This window comes from Rhinoderma darwinii, unplaced genomic scaffold (assembly GCF_050947455.1).
Source record: "Rhinoderma darwinii isolate aRhiDar2 unplaced genomic scaffold, aRhiDar2.hap1 Scaffold_548, whole genome shotgun sequence".
Classification (NCBI taxonomy): domain Eukaryota; kingdom Metazoa; phylum Chordata; class Amphibia; order Anura; family Rhinodermatidae; genus Rhinoderma; species Rhinoderma darwinii.
In genome coordinates this window covers 42,124-64,464 of record NW_027464098.1, presented here as the reverse complement: position 1 = coordinate 64,464, position 22,341 = coordinate 42,124, and the positions used below count along the sequence as shown (strand labels likewise).

The 22,341-nt window shown below is 47.7% G+C and overlaps 15 non-coding genes across 15 annotated transcripts; all 15 read right to left on the bottom strand.

Moving 5' to 3' along the window:
* Positions 1–1,081: 1,081 nt before the first annotated feature.
* On the bottom strand, positions 1,082–1,272 carry LOC142723285 (U2 spliceosomal RNA). Its single transcript, XR_012875498.1, has one exon. It is a non-coding gene; the product is annotated as a U2 spliceosomal RNA (small nuclear RNA).
* Positions 1,273–2,572: 1,300 nt separating this feature from the next.
* LOC142723284 (U2 spliceosomal RNA) lies at positions 2,573–2,763 on the bottom strand. The gene has a single exon (XR_012875497.1). It is a non-coding gene; the product is annotated as a U2 spliceosomal RNA (small nuclear RNA).
* Positions 2,764–4,039: 1,276 nt separating this feature from the next.
* Positions 4,040–4,230, bottom strand: LOC142723283 (U2 spliceosomal RNA). The gene has a single exon (XR_012875496.1). It is a non-coding gene; the product is annotated as a U2 spliceosomal RNA (small nuclear RNA).
* A 1,296-nt stretch (positions 4,231–5,526) lies between these two features.
* On the bottom strand, positions 5,527–5,717 carry LOC142723282 (U2 spliceosomal RNA). The gene has a single exon (XR_012875495.1). It is a non-coding gene; the product is annotated as a U2 spliceosomal RNA (small nuclear RNA).
* A 1,284-nt stretch (positions 5,718–7,001) lies between these two features.
* LOC142723281 (U2 spliceosomal RNA) lies at positions 7,002–7,192 on the bottom strand. Its single transcript, XR_012875494.1, has one exon. It is a non-coding gene; the product is annotated as a U2 spliceosomal RNA (small nuclear RNA).
* A 1,296-nt stretch (positions 7,193–8,488) lies between these two features.
* LOC142723280 (U2 spliceosomal RNA) lies at positions 8,489–8,679 on the bottom strand. The gene has a single exon (XR_012875493.1). It is a non-coding gene; the product is annotated as a U2 spliceosomal RNA (small nuclear RNA).
* A 1,296-nt stretch (positions 8,680–9,975) lies between these two features.
* LOC142723279 (U2 spliceosomal RNA) lies at positions 9,976–10,166 on the bottom strand. The gene has a single exon (XR_012875492.1). It is a non-coding gene; the product is annotated as a U2 spliceosomal RNA (small nuclear RNA).
* A 1,292-nt stretch (positions 10,167–11,458) lies between these two features.
* On the bottom strand, positions 11,459–11,649 carry LOC142723278 (U2 spliceosomal RNA). The gene has a single exon (XR_012875491.1). It is a non-coding gene; the product is annotated as a U2 spliceosomal RNA (small nuclear RNA).
* A 1,284-nt stretch (positions 11,650–12,933) lies between these two features.
* LOC142723244 (U2 spliceosomal RNA) lies at positions 12,934–13,124 on the bottom strand. The gene has a single exon (XR_012875460.1). It is a non-coding gene; the product is annotated as a U2 spliceosomal RNA (small nuclear RNA).
* Positions 13,125–14,432: 1,308 nt separating this feature from the next.
* LOC142723276 (U2 spliceosomal RNA) lies at positions 14,433–14,623 on the bottom strand. Its single transcript, XR_012875489.1, has one exon. It is a non-coding gene; the product is annotated as a U2 spliceosomal RNA (small nuclear RNA).
* A 1,304-nt stretch (positions 14,624–15,927) lies between these two features.
* On the bottom strand, positions 15,928–16,118 carry LOC142723273 (U2 spliceosomal RNA). The gene has a single exon (XR_012875488.1). It is a non-coding gene; the product is annotated as a U2 spliceosomal RNA (small nuclear RNA).
* Positions 16,119–17,411: 1,293 nt separating this feature from the next.
* On the bottom strand, positions 17,412–17,602 carry LOC142723272 (U2 spliceosomal RNA). Its single transcript, XR_012875487.1, has one exon. It is a non-coding gene; the product is annotated as a U2 spliceosomal RNA (small nuclear RNA).
* A 1,296-nt stretch (positions 17,603–18,898) lies between these two features.
* On the bottom strand, positions 18,899–19,089 carry LOC142723271 (U2 spliceosomal RNA). Its single transcript, XR_012875486.1, has one exon. It is a non-coding gene; the product is annotated as a U2 spliceosomal RNA (small nuclear RNA).
* Positions 19,090–20,382: 1,293 nt separating this feature from the next.
* LOC142723270 (U2 spliceosomal RNA) lies at positions 20,383–20,573 on the bottom strand. The gene has a single exon (XR_012875485.1). It is a non-coding gene; the product is annotated as a U2 spliceosomal RNA (small nuclear RNA).
* Positions 20,574–21,853: 1,280 nt separating this feature from the next.
* On the bottom strand, positions 21,854–22,044 carry LOC142723269 (U2 spliceosomal RNA). The gene has a single exon (XR_012875484.1). It is a non-coding gene; the product is annotated as a U2 spliceosomal RNA (small nuclear RNA).
* Positions 22,045–22,341: the final 297 nt, after the last annotated feature.

Here is a 22,341-nt window from a genome sequence, read left to right as displayed (position 1 = left end):
TACATAAAAACGCCTTCCTGGCAACGCCCAAATGCCCTGCTGCCATGCAGATAAACACTGGCAGCGGCAGCAAGTGCATGCCCACAGCCACCCCTTGTTCCTTCACACCTTGTATCAGCTGTAATCCAGTCCAGTCCAGTGCTGCCTGCTGAGCAGCACTGACCAACACTGCCCTGGGCCCAGGCTTTTATCTCTGAGGCCCCATTATGATGTCAGAAAGCTGGCTCTGGAATCCTGAGGGCTCCACTATGACACGTGCAAAGTTCCGTCTGAACTTTATATAAGACGGTGAGGCTCAGTCAGTCACTCAGTGTTGCCTGAGAGGGCAACACTGCAACAGCCGGCCGCCAGGCTGTCTTTTTTTTGCACAGCTAGTTGCCTCCAGGAGGCCACAAGAGGGAGACAAGGGACTGCAAAATGGAAAATAGGCATCCACCAACTTTACAGACAACTTCTCCTTGCTCCTACAACCTCCATCCTTGCACAGTTTGTTATTCTTCTAGGTAACATAGTAACAAATCCAAATTGCTGCTCTCTTTGTAGGCAAGCAAGGCTTTGTTGCAACTGCAATTCTTACTTCTTCTTGAAATGTAGGGACGACAGTACATTCCATCACATCCATCTAGTGTACACAGGTAGGTCCATTGTGGCGGGCAGGCGAGCGGGCGGGCTGCTTTATTGGCTGTTTGCTGTTCCCCTACTCCACTCCACTATTTGACTGTTGTGCTGCAATCAATCAATCAATCAATCAATCAATCAATCAATCAATCAATCAATCAATCAGTGGCTGGCTCAGGTGCAGCTCTTTAACTTACCTAAAAGGGAGGGCGGAGAGAAGACAAGGAAGGTGAATGAGGTGTTCCAATGTGAAATGCCGGAAACACAGAAACACAGACGACACACAACAAGAGGTGGCAATCTATTCATTAATTGCATTTAATCAATGAGCTCATTATCACTCATGCATTGTCCAACAGGTGTTGAAATAATGGGATTAAAAGGGGAGATCCCTTCAGAAAGACAGAAACAATAGCAAAGACAAAAAACACTTTTGGAATCTGCTTTTAGTCAACACATAAGGAAAGGGTGCACCGGTCCTGGAAATACTGCAATACCAGGTCAATGCGTGGAGTGGACAGAGCAAGCTCTATTTCCATCTCCCTGTTCTAAAAATCCATTTAATATATGGTCCCCAGATAGGGGACGTATCAGATATTAAACTGATAAGAACAGATACTACACTTGATCTTAGCCAAAAGGCCGAGAAGCGATAACCCGAACGGGCCGCGCGTTGCCCGAGCCTGCCCGATACTGCTGTTCAGCCCTTGCAGCGATTCAGCCTACTTCTAGGCAATTCCATGGGGCCCTGCAGGCTCACACACTCACAGCTACACGGGAGGTGAATAAAGGCCGGAGAGGAAGCCAGACAGGATTTGCTTCTTTTGCTTGCACCACAATGCAGTGCTGAAAGAGGAGGAATCTACATAAAAACGCCTTCCTGGCAACGCCCAAATGCCCTGCTGCCATGCAGATAAACACTGGCAGCGGCAGCAAGTGCATGCCCACAGCCACCCCTTGTTCCTTCACACCTTGTATCAGCTGTAATCCAGTCCAGTCCAGTGCTGCCTGCTGAGCAGCACTGACCAACACTGCCTGGGCCCAGGCTTTTATCTCTGAGGCCCCATTATGATGTCAGAAAGCTGGCTCTGGAATCCTGAGGGCTCCACTATGACACGTGCAAAGTTCCGTCTGAACTTTATATAAGACGGTGAGGCTCAGTCAGTCACTCAGTGTTGCCTGAGAGGGCAACACTGCAACAGCTGGCCGCCAGGCTGTCTTTTTTTTGCACAGCTAGTTGCCTCCAGGAGGCCACAAGAGGGAGACAAGGGACTGCAAAATGGAAAATAGGCATCCACCAACTTTACAGACAACTTCTCCTTGCTCCTACAACCTCCATCCTTGCACAGTTTGTTATTCTTCTAGGTAACATAGTAACAAATCCAAATTGCTGCTCTCTTTGTAGGCAAGCAAGGCTTTGTTGCAACTGCAATTCTTACTTCTTCTTGAAATGTAGGGACGACAGTACATTCCATCACATCCATCTAGTGTACACAGGTAGGTCCATTGTGGCGGGCAGGCGAGCGGGCGGGCTGCTTTATTGGCTGTTTGCTGTTCCCCTACTCCACTCCACTATTTGACTGTTGTGCTGCATCAATCAATCAATCAATCAATCAATCAATCAATCAATCAATCAATCAATCAATCAATCAATCAGTGGCTGGCTCAGGTGCAGCTCTTTAACTTACCTAAAAGGGAGGGCGGAGAGAAGACAAGGAAGGTGAATGAGGTGTTCCAATGTGAAATGCCGGAAACACAGAAACACAGACGACACACAACAAGAGGTGGCAATCTATTCATTAATTGCATTTAATCAATGAGCTCATTATCACTCATGCATTGTCCAACAGGTGTTGAAATAATGGGATTAAAAGGGGAGATCCCTTCAGAAAGACAGAAACAATAGCAAAGACAAAAAACACTTTTGGAATCTGCTTTTAGTCAACACATAAGGAAAGGGTGCACCGGTCCTGGAAATACTGCAATACCAGGTCAATGCGTGGAGTGGACAGAGCAAGCTCTATTTCCATCTCCCTGTTCTAAAAATCCATTTAATATATGGTCCCCAGATAGGGGACGTATCAGATATTAAACTGATAAGAACAGATACTACACTTGATCTTAGCCAAAAGGCCGAGAAGCGATAACCCGAACGGGCCGCGCGTTGCCCGAGCCTGCCCGATACTGCTGTTCAGCCCTTGCAGCGATTCAGCCTACTTCTAGGCAATTCCATGGGGCCCTGCAGGCTCACACACTCACAGCTACACGGGAGGTGAATAAAGGCCGGAGAGGAAGCCAGACAGGATTTGCTTCTTTTGCTTGCACCACAATGCAGTGCTGAAAGAGGAGGAATCTACATAAAAACGCCTTCCTGGCAACGCCCAAATGCCCTGCTGCCATGCAGATAAACACTGGCAGCGGCAGCAAGTGCATGCCCACAGCCACCCCTTGTTCCTTCACACCTTGTATCAGCTGTAATCCAGTCCAGTCCAGTGCTGCCTGCTGAGCAGCACTGACCAACACTGCCTGGGCCCAGGCTTTTATCTCTGAGGCCCCATTATGATGTCAGAAAGCTGGCTCTGGAATCCTGAGGGCTCCACTATGACACGTGCAAAGTTCCGTCTGAACTTTATATAAGACGGTGAGGCTCAGTCAGTCACTCAGTGTTGCCTGAGAGGGCAACACTGCAACAGCCGGCCGCCAGGCTGTCTTTTTTTTGCACAGCTAGTTGCCTCCAGGAGGCCACAAGAGGGAGACAAGGGACTGCAAAATGGAAAATAGGCATCCACCAACTTTACAGACAACTTCTCCTTGCTCCTACAACCTCCATCCTTGCACAGTTTGTTATTCTTCTAGGTAACATAGTAACAAATCCAAATTGCTGCTCTCTTTGTAGGCAAGCAAGGCTTTGTTGCAACTGCAATTCTTACTTCTTCTTGAAATGTAGGGACGACAGTACATTCCATCACATCCATCTAGTGTACACAGGTAGGTCCATTGTGGCGGGCAGGCGAGCGGGCGGGCTGCTTTATTGGCTGTTTGCTGTTCCCCTACTCCACTCCACTATTTGACTGTTGTGCTGCATCAATCAATCAATCAATCAATCAATCAATCAATCAATCAGTGGCTGGCTCAGGTGCAGCTCTTTAACTTACCTAAAAGGGAGGGCGGAGAGAAGACAAGGAAGGTGAATGAGGTGTTCCAATGTGAAATGCCGGAAACACAGAAACACAGACGACACACAACAAGAGGTGGCAATCTATTCATTAATTGCATTTAATCAATGAGCTCATTATCACTCATGCATTGTCCAACAGGTGTTGAAATAATGGGATTAAAAGGGGAGATCCCTTCAGAAAGACAGAAACAATAGCAAAGACAAAAAACACTTTTGGAATCTGCTTTTAGTCAACACATAAGGAAAGGGTGCACCGGTCCTGGAAATACTGCAATACCAGGTCAATGCGTGGAGTGGACAGAGCAAGCTCTATTTCCATCTCCCTGTTCTAAAAATCCATTTAATATATGGTCCCCAGATAGGGGACGTATCAGATATTAAACTGATAAGAACAGATACTACACTTGATCTTAGCCAAAAGGCCGAGAAGCGATAACCCGAACGGGCCGCGCGTTGCCCGAGCCTGCCCGATACTGCTGTTCAGCCCTTGCAGCGATTCAGCCTACTTCTAGGCAATTCCATGGGGCCCTGCAGGCTCACACACTCACAGCTACACGGGAGGTGAATAAAGGCCGGAGAGGAAGCCAGACAGGATTTGCTTCTTTTGCTTGCACCACAATGCAGTGCTGAAAGAGGAGGAATCTACATAAAAACGCCTTCCTGGCAACGCCCAAATGCCCTGCTGCCATGCAGATAAACACTGGCAGCGGCAGCAAGTGCATGCCCACAGCCACCCCTTGTTCCTTCACACCTTGTATCAGCTGTAATCCAGTCCAGTCCAGTGCTGCCTGCTGAGCAGCACTGACCAACACTGCCTGGGCCCAGGCTTTTATCTCTGAGGCCCCATTATGATGTCAGAAAGCTGGCTCTGGAATCCTGAGGGCTCCACTATGACACGTGCAAAGTTCCGTCTGAACTTTATATAAGACGGTGAGGCTCAGTCAGTCACTCAGTGTTGCCTGAGAGGGCAACACTGCAACAGCCGGCCGCCAGGCTGTCTTTTTTTTGCACAGCTAGTTGCCTCCAGGAGGCCACAAGAGGGAGACAAGGGACTGCAAAATGGAAAATAGGCATCCACCAACTTTACAGACAACTTCTCCTTGCTCCTACAACCTCCATCCTTGCACAGTTTGTTATTCTTCTAGGTAACATAGTAACAAATCCAAATTGCTGCTCTCTTTGTAGGCAAGCAAGGCTTTGTTGCAACTGCAATTCTTACTTCTTCTTGAAATGTAGGGACGACAGTACATTCCATCACATCCATCTAGTGTACACAGGTAGGTCCATTGTGGCGGGCAGGCGAGCGGGCGGGCTGCTTTATTGGCTGTTTGCTGTTCCCCTACTCCACTCCACTATTTGACTGTTGTGCTGCATCAATCAATCAATCAATCAATCAATCAATCAATCAATCAATCAATCAATCAATCAATCAGTGGCTGGCTCAGGTGCAGCTCTTTAACTTACCTAAAAGGGAGGGCGGAGAGAAGACAAGGAAGGTGAATGAGGTGTTCCAATGTGAAATGCCGGAAACACAGAAACACAGACGACACACAACAAGAGGTGGCAATCTATTCATTAATTGCATTTAATCAATGAGCTCATTATCACTCATGCATTGTCCAACAGGTGTTGAAATAATGGGATTAAAAGGGGAGATCCCTTCAGAAAGACAGAAACAATAGCAAAGACAAAAAACACTTTTGGAATCTGCTTTTAGTCAACACATAAGGAAAGGGTGCACCGGTCCTGGAAATACTGCAATACCAGGTCAATGCGTGGAGTGGACAGAGCAAGCTCTATTTCCATCTCCCTGTTCTAAAAATCCATTTAATATATGGTCCCCAGATAGGGGACGTATCAGATATTAAACTGATAAGAACAGATACTACACTTGATCTTAGCCAAAAGGCCGAGAAGCGATAACCCGAACGGGCCGCGCGTTGCCCGAGCCTGCCCGATACTGCTGTTCAGCCCTTGCAGCGATTCAGCCTACTTCTAGGCAATTCCATGGGGCCCTGCAGGCTCACACACTCACAGCTACACGGGAGGTGAATAAAGGCCGGAGAGGAAGCCAGACAGGATTTGCTTCTTTTGCTTGCACCACAATGCAGTGCTGAAAGAGGAGGAATCTACATAAAAACGCCTTCCTGGCAACGCCCAAATGCCCTGCTGCCATGCAGATAAACACTGGCAGCGGCAGCAAGTGCATGCCCACAGCCACCCCTTGTTCCTTCACACCTTGTATCAGCTGTAATCCAGTCCAGTCCAGTGCTGCCTGCTGAGCAGCACTGACCAACACTGCCTGGGCCCAGGCTTTTATCTCTGAGGCCCCATTATGATGTCAGAAAGCTGGCTCTGGAATCCTGAGGGCTCCACTATGACACGTGCAAAGTTCCGTCTGAACTTTATATAAGACGGTGAGGCTCAGTCAGTCACTCAGTGTTGCCTGAGAGGGCAACACTGCAACAGCTGGCCGCCAGGCTGTCTTTTTTTTGCACAGCTAGTTGCCTCCAGGAGGCCACAAGAGGGAGACAAGGGACTGCAAAATGGAAAATAGGCATCCACCAACTTTACAGACAACTTCTCCTTGCTCCTACAACCTCCATCCTTGCACAGTTTGTTATTCTTCTAGGTAACATAGTAACAAATCCAAATTGCTGCTCTCTTTGTAGGCAAGCAAGGCTTTGTTGCAACTGCAATTCTTACTTCTTCTTGAAATGTAGGGACGACAGTACATTCCATCACATCCATCTAGTGTACACAGGTAGGTCCATTGTGGCGGGCAGGCGAGCGGGCGGGCTGCTGCTTTATTGGCTGTTTGCTGTTCCCCTACTCCACTCCACTATTTGACTGTTGTGCTGCAATCAATCAATCAATCAATCAATCAATCAATCAATCAATCAATCAGTGGCTGGCTCAGGTGCAGCTCTTTAACTTACCTAAAAGGGAGGGCGGAGAGAAGACAAGGAAGGTGAATGAGGTGTTCCAATGTGAAATGCCGGAAACACAGAAACACAGACGACACACAACAAGAGGTGGCAATCTATTCATTAATTGCATTTAATCAATGAGCTCATTATCACTCATGCATTGTCCAACAGGTGTTGAAATAATGGGATTAAAAGGGGAGATCCCTTCAGAAAGACAGAAACAATAGCAAAGACAAAAAACACTTTTGGAATCTGCTTTTAGTCAACACATAAGGAAAGGGTGCACCGGTCCTGGAAATACTGCAATACCAGGTCAATGCGTGGAGTGGACAGAGCAAGCTCTATTTCCATCTCCCTGTTCTAAAAATCCATTTAATATATGGTCCCCAGATAGGGGACGTATCAGATATTAAACTGATAAGAACAGATACTACACTTGATCTTAGCCAAAAGGCCGAGAAGCGATAACCCGAACGGGCCGCGCGTTGCCCGAGTCTGCCCGATACTGCTGTTCAGCCCTTGCAGCGATTCAGCCTACTTCTAGGCAATTCCATGGGGCCCTGCAGGCTCACACACTCACAGCTACACGGGAGGTGAATAAAGGCCGGAGAGGAAGCCAGACAGGATTTGCTTCTTTTGCTTGCACCACAATGCAGTGCTGAAAGAGGAGGAATCTACATAAAAACGCCTTCCTGGCAACGCCCAAATGCCCTGCTGCCATGCAGATAAACACTGGCAGCGGCAGCAAGTGCATGCCCACAGCCACCCCTTGTTCCTTCACACCTTGTATCAGCTGTAATCCAGTCCAGTCCAGTGCTGCCTGCTGAGCAGCACTGACCAACACTGCCTGGGCCCAGGCTTTTATCTCTGAGGCCCCATTATGATGTCAGAAAGCTGGCTCTGGAATCCTGAGGGCTCCACTATGACACGTGCAAAGTTCCGTCTGAACTTTATATAAGACGGTGAGGCTCAGTCAGTCACTCAGTGTTGCCTGAGAGGGCAACACTGCAACAGCCGGCCGCCAGGCTGTCTTTTTTTTGCACAGCTAGTTGCCTCCAGGAGGCCACAAGAGGGAGACAAGGGACTGCAAAATGGAAAATAGGCATCCACCAACTTTACAGACAACTTCTCCTTGCTCCTACAACCTCCATCCTTGCACAGTTTGTTATTCTTCTAGGTAACATAGTAACAAATCCAAATTGCTGCTCTCTTTGTAGGCAAGCAAGGCTTTGTTGCAACTGCAATTCTTACTTCTTCTTGAAATGTAGGGACGACAGTACATTCCATCACATCCATCTAGTGTACACAGGTAGGTCCATTGTGGCGGGCAGGCGAGCGGGCGGGCTGCTTTATTGGCTGTTTGCTGTTCCCCTACTCCACTCCACTATTTGACTGTTGTGCTGCATCAATCAATCAATCAATCAATCAATCAATCAATCAATCAATCAATCAATCAATCAATCAGTGGCTGGCTCAGGTGCAGCTCTTTAACTTACCTAAAAGGGAGGGCGGAGAGAAGACAAGGAAGGTGAATGAGGTGTTCCAATGTGAAATGCCGGAAACACAGAAACACAGACGACACACAACAAGAGGTGGCAATCTATTCATTAATTGCATTTAATCAATGAGCTCATTATCACTCATGCATTGTCCAACAGGTGTTGAAATAATGGGATTAAAAGGGGAGATCCCTTCAGAAAGACAGAAACAATAGCAAAGACAAAAAACACTTTTGGAATCTGCTTTTAGTCAACACATAAGGAAAGGGTGCACCGGTCCTGGAAATACTGCAATACCAGGTCAATGCGTGGAGTGGACAGAGCAAGCTCTATTTCCATCTCCCTGTTCTAAAAATCCATTTAATATATGGTCCCCAGATAGGGGACGTATCAGATATTAAACTGATAAGAACAGATACTACACTTGATCTTAGCCAAAAGGCCGAGAAGCGATAACCCGAACGGGCCGCGCGTTGCCCGAGCCTGCCCGATACTGCTGTTCAGCCCTTGCAGCGATTCAGCCTACTTCTAGGCAATTCCATGGGGCCCTGCAGGCTCACACACTCACAGCTACACGGGAGGTGAATAAAGGCCGGAGAGGAAGCCAGACAGGATTTGCTTCTTTTGCTTGCACCACAATGCAGTGCTGAAAGAGGAGGAATCTACATAAAAACGCCTTCCTGGCAACGCCCAAATGCCCTGCTGCCATGCAGATAAACACTGGCAGCGGCAGCAAGTGCATGCCCACAGCCACCCCTTGTTCCTTCACACCTTGTATCAGCTGTAATCCAGTCCAGTCCAGTGCTGCCTGCTGAGCAGCACTGACCAACACTGCCTGGGCCCAGGCTTTTATCTCTGAGGCCCCATTATGATGTCAGAAAGCTGGCTCTGGAATCCTGAGGGCTCCACTATGACACGTGCAAAGTTCCGTCTGAACTTTATATAAGACGGTGAGGCTCAGTCAGTCACTCAGTGTTGCCTGAGAGGGCAACACTGCAACAGCCGGCCGCCAGGCTGTCTTTTTTTTGCACAGCTAGTTGCCTCCAGGAGGCCACAAGAGGGAGACAAGGGACTGCAAAATGGAAAATAGGCATCCACCAACTTTACAGACAACTTCTCCTTGCTCCTACAACCTCCATCCTTGCACAGTTTGTTATTCTTCTAGGTAACATAGTAACAAATCCAAATTGCTGCTCTCTTTGTAGGCAAGCAAGGCTTTGTTGCAACTGCAATTCTTACTTCTTCTTGAAATGTAGGGACGACAGTACATTCCATCACATCCATCTAGTGTACACAGGTAGGTCCATTGTGGCGGGCAGGCGAGCGGGCGGGCTGCTTTATTGGCTGTTTGCTGTTCCCCTACTCCACTCCACTATTTGACTGTTGTGCTGCATCAATCAATCAATCAATCAATCAATCAATCAATCAATCAATCAATCAATCAATCAATCAGTGGCTGGCTCAGGTGCAGCTCTTTAACTTACCTAAAAGGGAGGGCGGAGAGAAGACAAGGAAGGTGAATGAGGTGTTCCAATGTGAAATGCCGGAAACACAGAAACACAGACGACACACAACAAGAGGTGGCAATCTATTCATTAATTGCATTTAATCAATGAGCTCATTATCACTCATGCATTGTCCAACAGGTGTTGAAATAATGGGATTAAAAGGGGAGATCCCTTCAGAAAGACAGAAACAATAGCAAAGACAAAAAACACTTTTGGAATCTGCTTTTAGTCAACACATAAGGAAAGGGTGCACCGGTCCTGGAAATACTGCAATACCAGGTCAATGCGTGGAGTGGACAGAGCAAGCTCTATTTCCATCTCCCTGTTCTAAAAATCCATTTAATATATGGTCCCCAGATAGGGGACGTATCAGATATTAAACTGATAAGAACAGATACTACACTTGATCTTAGCCAAAAGGCCGAGAAGCGATAACCCGAACGGGCCGCGCGTTGCCCGAGCCTGCCCGATACTGCTGTTCAGCCCTTGCAGCGATTCAGCCTACTTCTAGGCAATTCCATGGGGCCCTGCAGGCTCACACACTCACAGCTACACGGGAGGTGAATAAAGGCCGGAGAGGAAGCCAGACAGGATTTGCTTCTTTTGCTTGCACCACAATGCAGTGCTGAAAGAGGAGGAATCTACATAAAAACGCCTTCCTGGCAACGCCCAAATGCCCTGCTGCCATGCAGATAAACACTGGCAGCGGCAGCAAGTGCATGCCCACAGCCACCCCTTGTTCCTTCACACCTTGTATCAGCTGTAATCCAGTCCAGTCCAGTGCTGCCTGCTGAGCAGCACTGACCAACACTGCCTGGGCCCAGGCTTTTATCTCTGAGGCCCCATTATGATGTCAGAAAGCTGGCTCTGGAATCCTGAGGGCTCCACTATGACACGTGCAAAGTTCCGTCTGAACTTTATATAAGACGGTGAGGCTCAGTCAGTCACTCAGTGTTGCCTGAGAGGGCAACACTGCAACAGCCGGCCGCCAGGCTGTCTTTTTTTTGCACAGCTAGTTGCCTCCAGGAGGCCACAAGAGGGAGACAAGGGACTGCAAAATGGAAAATAGGCATCCACCAACTTTACAGACAACTTCTCCTTGCTCCTACAACCTCCATCCTTGCACAGTTTGTTATTCTTCTAGGTAACATAGTAACAAATCCAAATTGCTGCTCTCTTTGTAGGCAAGCAAGGCTTTGTTGCAACTGCAATTCTTACTTCTTCTTGAAATGTAGGGACGACAGTACATTCCATCACATCCATCTAGTGTACACAGGTAGGTCCATTGTGGCGGGCAGGCGAGCGGGCGGGCTGCTTTATTGGCTGTTTGCTGTTCTCCTACTCCACTCCACTATTTGACTGTTGTGCTGCATCAATCAATCAATCAATCAATCAATCAATCAATCAATCAATCAATCAATCAATCAGTGGCTGGCTCAGGTGCAGCTCTTTAACTTACCTAAAAGGGAGGGCAGAGAGAAGACAAGGAAGGTGAATGAGGTGTTCCAATGTGAAATGCCGGAAACACAGAAACACAGACGACACACAACAAGAGGTGGCAATCTATTCATTAATTGCATTTAATCAATGAGCTCATTATCACTCATGCATTGTCCAACAGGTGTTGAAATAATGGGATTAAAAGGGGAGATCCCTTCAGAAAGACAGAAACAATAGCAAAGACAAAAAACACTTTTGGAATCTGCTTTTAGTCAACACATAAGGAAAGGGTGCACCGGTCCTGGAAATACTGCAATACCAGGTCAATGCGTGGAGTGGACAGAGCAAGCTCTATTTCCATCTCCCTGTTCTAAAAATCCATTTAATATATGGTCCCCAGATAGGGGACGTATCAGATATTAAACTGATAAGAACAGATACTACACTTGATCTTAGCCAAAAGGCCGAGAAGCGATAACCCGAACGGGCCGCGCGTTGCCCGAGCCTGCCCGATACTGCTGTTCAGCCCTTGCAGCGATTCAGCCTACTTCTAGGCAATTCCATGGGGCCCTGCAGGCTCACACACTCACAGCTACACGGGAGGTGAATAAAGGCCGGAGAGGAAGCCAGACAGGATTTGCTTCTTTTGCTTGCACCACAATGCAGTGCTGAAAGAGGAGGAATCTACATAAAAACGCCTTCCTGGCAACGCCCAAATGCCCTGCTGCCATGCAGATAAACACTGGCAGCGGCAGCAAGTGCATGCCCACAGCCACCCCTTGTTCCTTCACACCTTGTATCAGCTGTAATCCAGTCCAGTCCAGTGCTGCCTGCTGAGCAGCACTGACCAACACTGCCTGGGCCCAGGCTTTTATCTCTGAGGCCCCATTATGATGTCAGAAAGCTGGCTCTGGAATCCTGAGGGCTCCACTATGACACGTGCAAAGTTCCGTCTGAACTTTATATAAGACGGTGAGGCTCAGTCAGTCACTCAGTGTTGCCTGAGAGGGCAACACTGCAACAGCCGGCCGCCAGGCTGTCTTTTTTTTGCACAGCTAGTTGCCTCCAGGAGGCCACAAGAGGGAGACAAGGGACTGCAAAATGGAAAATAGGCATCCACCAACTTTACAGACAACTTCTCCTTGCTCCTACAACCTCCATCCTTGCACAGTTTGTTATTCTTCTAGGTAACATAGTAACAAATCCAAATTGCTGCTCTCTTTGTAGGCAAGCAAGGCTTTGTTGCAACTGCAATTCTTACTTCTTCTTGAAATGTAGGGACGACAGTACATTCCATCACATCCATCTAGTGTACACAGGTAGGTCCATTGTGGCGGGCAGGCGAGCGGGCGGGCTGCTTTATTGGCTGTTTGCTGTTCCCCTACTCCACTCCACTATTTGACTGTTGTGCTGCATCAATCAATCAATCAATCAATCAATCAATCAATCAATCAATCAATCAGTGGCTGGCTCAGGTGCAGCTCTTTAACTTACCTAAAAGGGAGGGCGGAGAGAAGACAAGGAAGGTGAACGAGGTGTTCCAATGTGAAATGCCGGAAACACAGAAACACAGACGACACACAACAAGAGGTGGCAATCTATTCATTAATTGCATTTAATCAATGAGCTCATTATCACTCATGCATTGTCCAACAGGTGTTGAAATAATGGGATTAAAAGGGGAGATCCCTTCAGAAAGACAGAAACAATAGCAAAGACAAAAAACACTTTTGGAATCTGCTTTTAGTCAACACATAAGGAAAGGGTGCACCGGTCCTGGAAATACTGCAATACCAGGTCAATGCATGGAGTGGACAGAGCAAGCTCTATTTCCATCTCCCTGTTCTAAAAATCCATTTAATATATGGTCCCCAGATAGGGGACGTATCAGATATTAAACTGATAAGAACAGATACTACACTTGATCTTAGCCAAAAGGCCGAGAAGCGATAACCCGAACGGGCCGCGCGTTGCCCGAGCCTGCCCGATACTGCTGTTCAGCCCTTGCAGCGATTCAGCCTACTTCTAGGCAATTCCATGGGGCCCTGCAGGCTCACACACTCACAGCTACACGGGAGGTGAATAAAGGCCGGAGAGGAAGCCAGACAGGATTTGCTTCTTTTGCTTGCACCACAATGCAGTGCTGAAAGAGGAGGAATCTACATAAAAACGCCTTCCTGGCAACGCCCAAATGCCCTGCTGCCATGCAGATAAACACTGGCAGCGGCAGCAAGTGCATGCCCACAGCCACCCCTTGTTCCTTCACACCTTGTATCAGCTGTAATCCAGTCCAGTCCAGTGCTGCCTGCTGAGCAGCACTGACCAACACTGCCTGGGCCCAGGCTTTTATCTCTGAGGCCCCATTATGATGTCAGAAAGCTGGCTCTGGAATCCTGAGGGCTCCACTATGACACGTGCAAAGTTCCGTCTGAACTTTATATAAGACGGTGAGGCTCAGTCAGTCACTCAGTGTTGCCTGAGAGGGCAACACTGCAACAGCCGGCCGCCAGGCTGTCTTTTTTTTGCACAGCTAGTTGCCTCCAGGAGGCCACAAGAGGGAGACAAGGGACTGCAAAATGGAAAATAGGCATCCACCAACTTTACAGACAACTTCTCCTTGCTCCTACAACCTCCATCCTTGCACAGTTTGTTATTCTTCTAGGTAACATAGTAACAAATCCAAATTGCTGCTCTCTTTGTAGGCAAGCAAGGCTTTGTTGCAACTGCAATTCTTACTTCTTCTTGAAATGTAGGGACGACAGTACATTCCATCACATCCATCTAGTGTACACAGGTAGGTCCATTGTGGCGGGCAGGCGAGCGGGCGGGCTGCTTTATTGGCTGTTTGCTGTTCTCCTACTCCACTCCACTATTTGACTGTTGTGCTGCATCAATCAATCAATCAATCAATCAATCAATCAATCAATCAATCAATCAATCAATCAATCAATCAATCAATCAGTGGCTGGCTCAGGTGCAGCTCTTTAACTTACCTAAAAGGGAGGGCAGAGAGAAGACAAGGAAGGTGAATGAGGTGTTCCAATGTGAAATGCCGGAAACACAGAAACACAGACGACACACAACAAGAGGTGGCAATCTATTCATTAATTGCATTTAATCAATGAGCTCATTATCACTCATGCATTGTCCAACAGGTGTTGAAATAATGGGATTAAAAGGGGAGATCCCTTCAGAAAGACAGAAACAATAGCAAAGACAAAAAACACTTTTGGAATCTGCTTTTAGTCAACACATAAGGAAAGGGTGCACCGGTCCTGGAAATACTGCAATACCAGGTCAATGCGTGGAGTGGACAGAGCAAGCTCTATTTCCATCTCCCTGTTCTAAAAATCCATTTAATATATGGTCCCCAGATAGGGGACGTATCAGATATTAAACTGATAAGAACAGATACTACACTTGATCTTAGCCAAAAGGCCGAGAAGCGATAACCCGAACGGGCCGCGCGTTGCCCGAGCCTGCCCGATACTGCTGTTCAGCCCTTGCAGCGATTCAGCCTACTTCTAGGCAATTCCATGGGGCCCTGCAGGCTCACACACTCACAGCTACACGGGAGGTGAATAAAGGCCGGAGAGGAAGCCAGACAGGATTTGCTTCTTTTGCTTGCACCACAATGCAGTGCTGAAAGAGGAGGAATCTACATAAAAACGCCTTCCTGGCAACGCCCAAATGCCCTGCTGCCATGCAGATAAACACTGGCAGCGGCAGCAAGTGCATGCCCACAGCCACCCCTTGTTCCTTCACACCTTGTATCAGCTGTAATCCAGTCCAGTCCAGTGCTGCCTGCTGAGCAGCACTGACCAACACTGCCTGGGCCCAGGCTTTTATCTCTGAGGCCCCATTATGATGTCAGAAAGCTGGCTCTGGAATCCTGAGGGCTCCACTATGACACGTGCAAAGTTCCGTCTGAACTTTATATAAGACGGTGAGGCTCAGTCAGTCACTCAGTGTTGCCTGAGAGGGCAACACTGCAACAGCCGGCCGCCAGGCTGTCTTTTTTTTGCACAGCTAGTTGCCTCCAGGAGGCCACAAGAGGGAGACAAGGGACTGCAAAATGGAAAATAGGCATCCACCAACTTTACAGACAACTTCTCCTTGCTCCTACAACCTCCATCCTTGCACAGTTTGTTATTCTTCTAGGTAACATAGTAACAAATCCAAATTGCTGCTCTCTTTGTAGGCAAGCAAGGCTTTGTTGCAACTGCAATTCTTACTTCTTCTTGAAATGTAGGGACGACAGTACATTCCATCACATCCATCTAGTGTACACAGGTAGGTCCATTGTGGCGGGCAGGCGAGCGGGCGGGCTGCTTTATTGGCTGTTTGCTGTTCCCCTACTCCACTCCACTATTTGACTGTTGTGCTGCATCAATCAATCAATCAATCAATCAATCAATCAATCAATCAATCAATCAATCAATCAATCAATCAATCAGTGGCTGGCTCAGGTGCAGCTCTTTAACTTACCTAAAAGGGAGGGCGGAGAGAAGACAAGGAAGGTGAATGAGGTGTTCCAATGTGAAATGCCGGAAACACAGAAACACAGACGACACACAACAAGAGGTGGCAATCTTTTCATTAATTGCATTTAATCAATGAGCTCATTATCACTCATGCATTGTCCAACAGGTGTTGAAATAATGGGATTAAAAGGGGAGATCCCTTCAGAAAGACAGAAACAATAGCAAAGACAAAAAACACTTTTGGAATCTGCTTTTAGTCAACACATAAGGAAAGGGTGCACCGGTCCTGGAAATACTGCAATACCAGGTCAATGCGTGGAGTGGACAGAGCAAGCTCTATTTCCATCTCCCTGTTCTAAAAATCCATTTAATATATGGTCCCCAGATAGGGGACGTATCAGATATTAAACTGATAAGAACAGATACTACACTTGATCTTAGCCAAAAGGCCGAGAAGCGATAACCCGAACGGGCCGCGCGTTGCCCGAGCCTGCCCGATACTGCTGTTCAGCCCTTGCAGCGATTCAGCCTACTTCTAGGCAATTCCATGGGGCCCTGCAGGCTCACACACTCACAGCTACACGGGAGGTGAATAAAGGCCGGAGAGGAAGCCAGACAGGATTTGCTTCTTTTGCTTGCACCACAATGCAGTGCTGAAAGAGGAGGAATCTACATAAAAACGCCTTCCTGGCAACGCCCAAATGCCCTGCTGCCATGCAGATAAACACTGGCAGCGGCAGCAAGTGCATGCCCACAGCCACCCCTTGTTCCTTCACACCTTGTATCAGCTGTAATCCAGTCCAGTCCAGTGCTGCCTGCTGAGCAGCACTGACCAACACTGCCTGGGCCCAGGCTTTTATCTCTGAGGCCCCATTATGATGTCAGAAAGCTGGCTCTGGAATCCTGAGGGCTCCACTATGACACGTGCAAAGTTCCGTCTGAACTTTATATAAGACGGTGAGGCTCAGTCAGTCACTCAGTGTTGCCTGAGAGGGCAACACTGCAACAGCCGGCCGCCAGGCTGTCTTTTTTTTGCACAGCTAGTTGCCTCCAGGAGGCCACAAGAGGGAGACAAGGGACTGCAAAATGGAAAATAGGCATCCACCAACTTTACAGACAACTTCTCCTTGCTCCTACAACCTCCATCCTTGCACAGTTTGTTATTCTTCTAGGTAACATAGTAACAAATCCAAATTGCTGCTCTCTTTGTAGGCAAGCAAGGCTTTGTTGCAACTGCAATTCTTACTTCTTCTTGAAATGTAGGGACGACAGTACATTCCATCACATCCATCTAGTGTACACAGGTAGGTCCATTGTGGCGGGCAGGCGAGCGGGCGGGCTGCTTTATTGGCTGTTTGCTGTTCCCCTACTCCACTCCACTATTTGACTGTTGTGCTGCAATCAATCAATCAATCAATCAATCAATCAATCAATCAATCAATCAATCAATCAATCAGTGGCTGGCTCAGGTGCAGCTCTTTAACTTACCTAAAAGGGAGGGCGGAGAGAAGACAAGGAAGGTGAATGAGGTGTTCCAATGTGAAATGCCGGAAACACAGAAACACAGACGACACACAACAAGAGGTGGCAATCTATTCATTAATTGCATTTAATCAATGAGCTCATTATCACTCATGCATTGTCCAACAGGTGTTGAAATAATGGGATTAAAAGGGGAGATCCCTTCAGAAAGACAGAAACAATAGCAAAGACAAAAAACACTTTTGGAATCTGCTTTTAGTCAACACATAAGGAAAGGGTGCACCGGTCCTGGAAATACTGCAATACCAGGTCAATGCGTGGAGTGGACAGAGCAAGCTCTATTTCCATCTCCCTGTTCTAAAAATCCATTTAATATATGGTCCCCAGATAGGGGACGTATCAGATATTAAACTGATAAGAACAGATACTACACTTGATCTTAGCCAAAAGGCCGAGAAGCGATAACCCGAACGGGCCGCGCGTTGCCCGAGCCTGCCCGATACTGCTGTTCAGCCCTTGCAGCGATTCAGCCTACTTCTAGGCAATTCCATGGGGCCCTGCAGGCTCACACACTCACAGCTACACGGGAGGTGAATAAAGGCCGGAGAGGAAGCCAGACAGGATTTGCTTCTTTTGCTTGCACCACAATGCAGTGCTGAAAGAGGAGGAATCTACATAAAAACGCCTTCCTGGCAACGCCCAAATGCCCTGCTGCCATGCAGATAAACACTGGCAGCGGCAGCAAGTGCATGCCCACAGCCACCCCTTGTTCCTTCACACCTTGTATCAGCTGTAATCCAGTCCAGTCCAGTGCTGCCTGCTGAGCAGCACTGACCAACACTGCCTGGGCCCAGGCTTTTATCTCTGAGGCCCCATTATGATGTCAGAAAGCTGGCTCTGGAATCCTGAGGGCTCCACTATGACACGTGCAAAGTTCCGTCTGAACTTTATATAAGACGGTGAGGCTCAGTCAGTCACTCAGTGTTGCCTGAGAGGGCAACACTGCAACAGCCGGCCGCCAGGCTGTCTTTTTTTTGCACAGCTAGTTGCCTCCAGGAGGCCACAAGAGGGAGACAAGGGACTGCAAAATGGAAAATAGGCATCCACCAACTTTACAGACAACTTCTCCTTGCTCCTACAACCTCCATCCTTGCACAGTTTGTTATTCTTCTAGGTAACATAGTAACAAATCCAAATTGCTGCTCTCTTTGTAGGCAAGCAAGGCTTTGTTGCAACTGCAATTCTTACTTCTTCTTGAAATGTAGGGACGACAGTACATTCCATCACATCCATCTAGTGTACACAGGTAGGTCCATTGTGGCGGGCAGGCGAGCGGGCGGGCTGCTTTATTGGCTGTTTGCTGTTCCCCTACTCCACTCCACTATTTGACTGTTGTGCTGCATCAATCAATCAATCAATCAATCAATCAATCAATCAATCAATCAATCAATCAATCAATCAGTGGCTGGCTCAGGTGCAGCTCTTTAACTTACCTAAAAGGGAGGGCGGAGAGAAGACAAGGAAGGTGAATGAGGTGTTCCAATGTGAAATGCCGGAAACACAGAAACACAGACGACACACAACAAGAGGTGGCAATCTATTCATTAATTGCATTTAATCAATGAGCTCATTATCACTCATGCATTGTCCAACAGGTGTTGAAATAATGGGATTAAAAGGGGAGATCCCTTCAGAAAGACAGAAACAATAGCAAAGACAAAAAACACTTTTGGAATCTGCTTTTAGTCAACACATAAGGAAAGGGTGCACCGGTCCTGGAAATACTGCAATACCAGGTCAATGCGTGGAGTGGACAGAGCAAGCTCTATTTCCATCTCCCTGTTCTAAAAATCCATTTAATATATGGTCCCCAGATAGGGGACGTATCAGATATTAAACTGATAAGAACAGATACTACACTTGATCTTAGCCAAAAGGCCGAGAAGCGATAACCCGAACGGGCCGCGCGTTGCCCGAGCCTGCCCGATACTGCTGTTCAGCCCTTGCAGCGATTCAGCCTACTTCTAGGCAATTCCATGGGGCCCTGCAGGCTCACACACTCACAGCTACACGGGAGGTGAATAAAGGCCGGAGAGGAAGCCAGACAGGATTTGCTTCTTTTGCTTGCACCACAATGCAGTGCTGAAAGAGGAGGAATCTACATAAAAACGCCTTCCTGGCAACGCCCAAATGCCCTGCTGCCATGCAGATAAACACTGGCAGCGGCAGCAAGTGCATGCCCACAGCCACCCCTTGTTCCTTCACACCTTGTATCAGCTGTAATCCAGTCCAGTCCAGTGCTGCCTGCTGAGCACTGACCAACACTGCCTGGGCCCAGGCTTTTATCTCTGAGGCCCCATTATGATGTCAGAAAGCTGGCTCTGGAATCCTGAGGGCTCCACTATGACACGTGCAAAGTTCCGTCTGAACTTTATATAAGACGGTGAGGCTCAGTCAGTCACTCAGTGTTGCCTGAGAGGGCAACACTGCAACAGCCGGCCGCCAGGCTGTCTTTTTTTTGCACAGCTAGTTGCCTCCAGGAGGCCACAAGAGGGAGACAAGGGACTGCAAAATGGAAAATAGGCATCCACCAACTTTACAGACAACTTCTCCTTGCTCCTACAACCTCCATCCTTGCACAGTTTGTTATTCTTCTAGGTAACATAGTAACAAATCCAAATTGCTGCTCTCTTTGTAGGCAAGCAAGGCTTTGTTGCAACTGCAATTCTTACTTCTTCTTGAAATGTAGGGACGACAGTACATTCCATCACATCCATCTAGTGTACACAGGTAGGTCCATTGTGGCGGGCAGGCGAGCGGGCGGGCTGCTTTATTGGCTGTTTGCTGTTCCCCTACTCCACTCCACTATTTGACTGTTGTGCTGCATCAATCAATCAATCAATCAATCAATCAATCAATCAATCAATCAATCAATCAATCAATCAGTGGCTGGCTCAGGTGCAGCTCTTTAACTTACCTAAAAGGGAGGGCGGAGAGAAGACAAGGAAGGTGAATGAGGTGTTCCAATGTGAAATGCCGGAAACACAGAAACACAGACGACACACAACAAGAGGTGGCAATCTATTCATTAATTGCATTTAATCAATGAGCTCATTATCACTCATGCATTGTCCAACAGGTGTTGAAATAATGGGATTAAAAGGGGAGATCCCTTCAGAAAGACAGAAACAATAGCAAAGACAAAAAACACTTTTGGAATCTGCTTTTAGTCAACACATAAGGAAAGGGTGCACCGGTCCTGGAAATACTGCAATACCAGGTCAATGCGTGGAGTGGACAGAGCAAGCTCTATTTCCATCTCCCTGTTCTAAAAATCCATTTAATATATGGTCCCCAGATAGGGGACGTATCAGATATTAAACTGATAAGAACAGATACTACACTTGATCTTAGCCAAAAGGCCGAGAAGCGATAACCCGAACGGGCCGCGCGTTGCCCGAGCCTGCCCGATACTGCTGTTCAGCCCTTGCAGCGATTCAGCCTACTTCTAGGCAATTCCATGGGGCCCTGCAGGCTCACACACTCACAGCTACACGGGAGGTGAATAAAGGCCGGAGAGGAAGCCAGACAGGATTTGCTTCTTTTGCTTGCACCACAATGCAGTGCTGAAAGAGGAGGAATCTACATAAAAACGCCTTCCTGGCAACGCCCAAATGCCCTGCTGCCATGCAGATAAACACTGGCAGCGGCAGCAAGTGCATGCCCACAGCCACCCCTTGTTCCTTCACACCTTGTATCAGCTGTAATCCAGTCCAGTCCAGTGCTGCCTGCTGAGCAGCACTGACCAACACTGCCTGGGCCCAGGCTTTTATCTCTGAGGCCCCATTATGATGTCAGAAAGCTGGCTCTGGAATCCTGAGGGCTCCACTATGACACGTGCAAAGTTCCGTCTGAACTTTATATAAGACGGTGAGGCTCAGTCAGTCACTCAGTGTTGCCTGAGAGGGCAACACTGCAACAGCCGGCCGCCAGGCTGTCTTTTTCTTGCACAGCTAGTTGCCTCCAGGAGGCCACAAGAGGGAGACAAGGGACTGCAAAATGGAAAATAGGCATCCACCAACTTTACAGACAACTTCTCCTTGCTCCTACAACCTCCATCCTTGCACAGTTTGTTATTCTTCTAGGTAACATAGTAACAAATCCAAATTGCTGCTCTCTTTGTAGGCAAGCAAGGCTTTGTTGCAACTGCAATTCTTACTTCTTCTTGAAATGTAGGGACGACAGTACATTCCATCACATCCATCTAGTGTACACAGGTAGGTCCATTGTGGCGGGCAGGCGAGCGGGCGGGCTGCTTTATTGGCTGTTTGCTGTTCCCCTACTCCACTCCACTATTTGACTGTTGTGCTGCATCAATCAATCAATCAATCAATCAATCAATCAATCAATCAATCAGTGGCTGGCTCAGGTGCAGCTCTTTAACTTACCTAAAAGGGAGGGCGGAGAGAAGACAAGGAAGGTGAATGAGGTGTTCCAATGTGAAATGCCGGAAACACAGAAACACAGACGACACACAACAAGAGGTGGCAATCTATTCATTAATTGCATTTAATCAATGAGCTCATTATCACTCATGCATTGTCCAACAGGTGTTGAAATAATGGGATTAAAAGGGGAGATCCCTTCAGAAAGACAGAAACAATAGCAAAGACAAAAAACACTTTTGGAATCTGCTTTTAGTCAACACATAAGGAAAGGGTGCACCGGTCCTGGAAATACTGCAATACCAGGTCAATGCGTGGAGTGGACAGAGCAAGCTCTATTTCCATCTCCCTGTTCTAAAAATCCATTTAATATATGGTCCCCAGATAGGGGACGTATCAGATATTAAACTGATAAGAACAGATACTACACTTGATCTTAGCCAAAAGGCCGAGAAGCGATAACCCGAACGGGCCGCGCGTTGCCCGAGCCTGCCCGATACTGCTGTTCAGCCCTTGCAGCGATTCAGCCTACTTCTAGGCAATTCCATGGGGCCCTGCAGGCTCACACACTCACAGCTACACGGGAGGTGAATAAAGGCCGGAGAGGAAGCCAGACAGGATTTGCTTCTTTTGCTTGCACCACAATGCAGTGCTGAAAGAGGAGGAATCTACATAAAAACGCCTTCCTGGCAACGCCCAAATGCCCTGCTGCCATGCAGATAAACACTGGCAGCGGCAGCAAGTGCATGCCCACAGC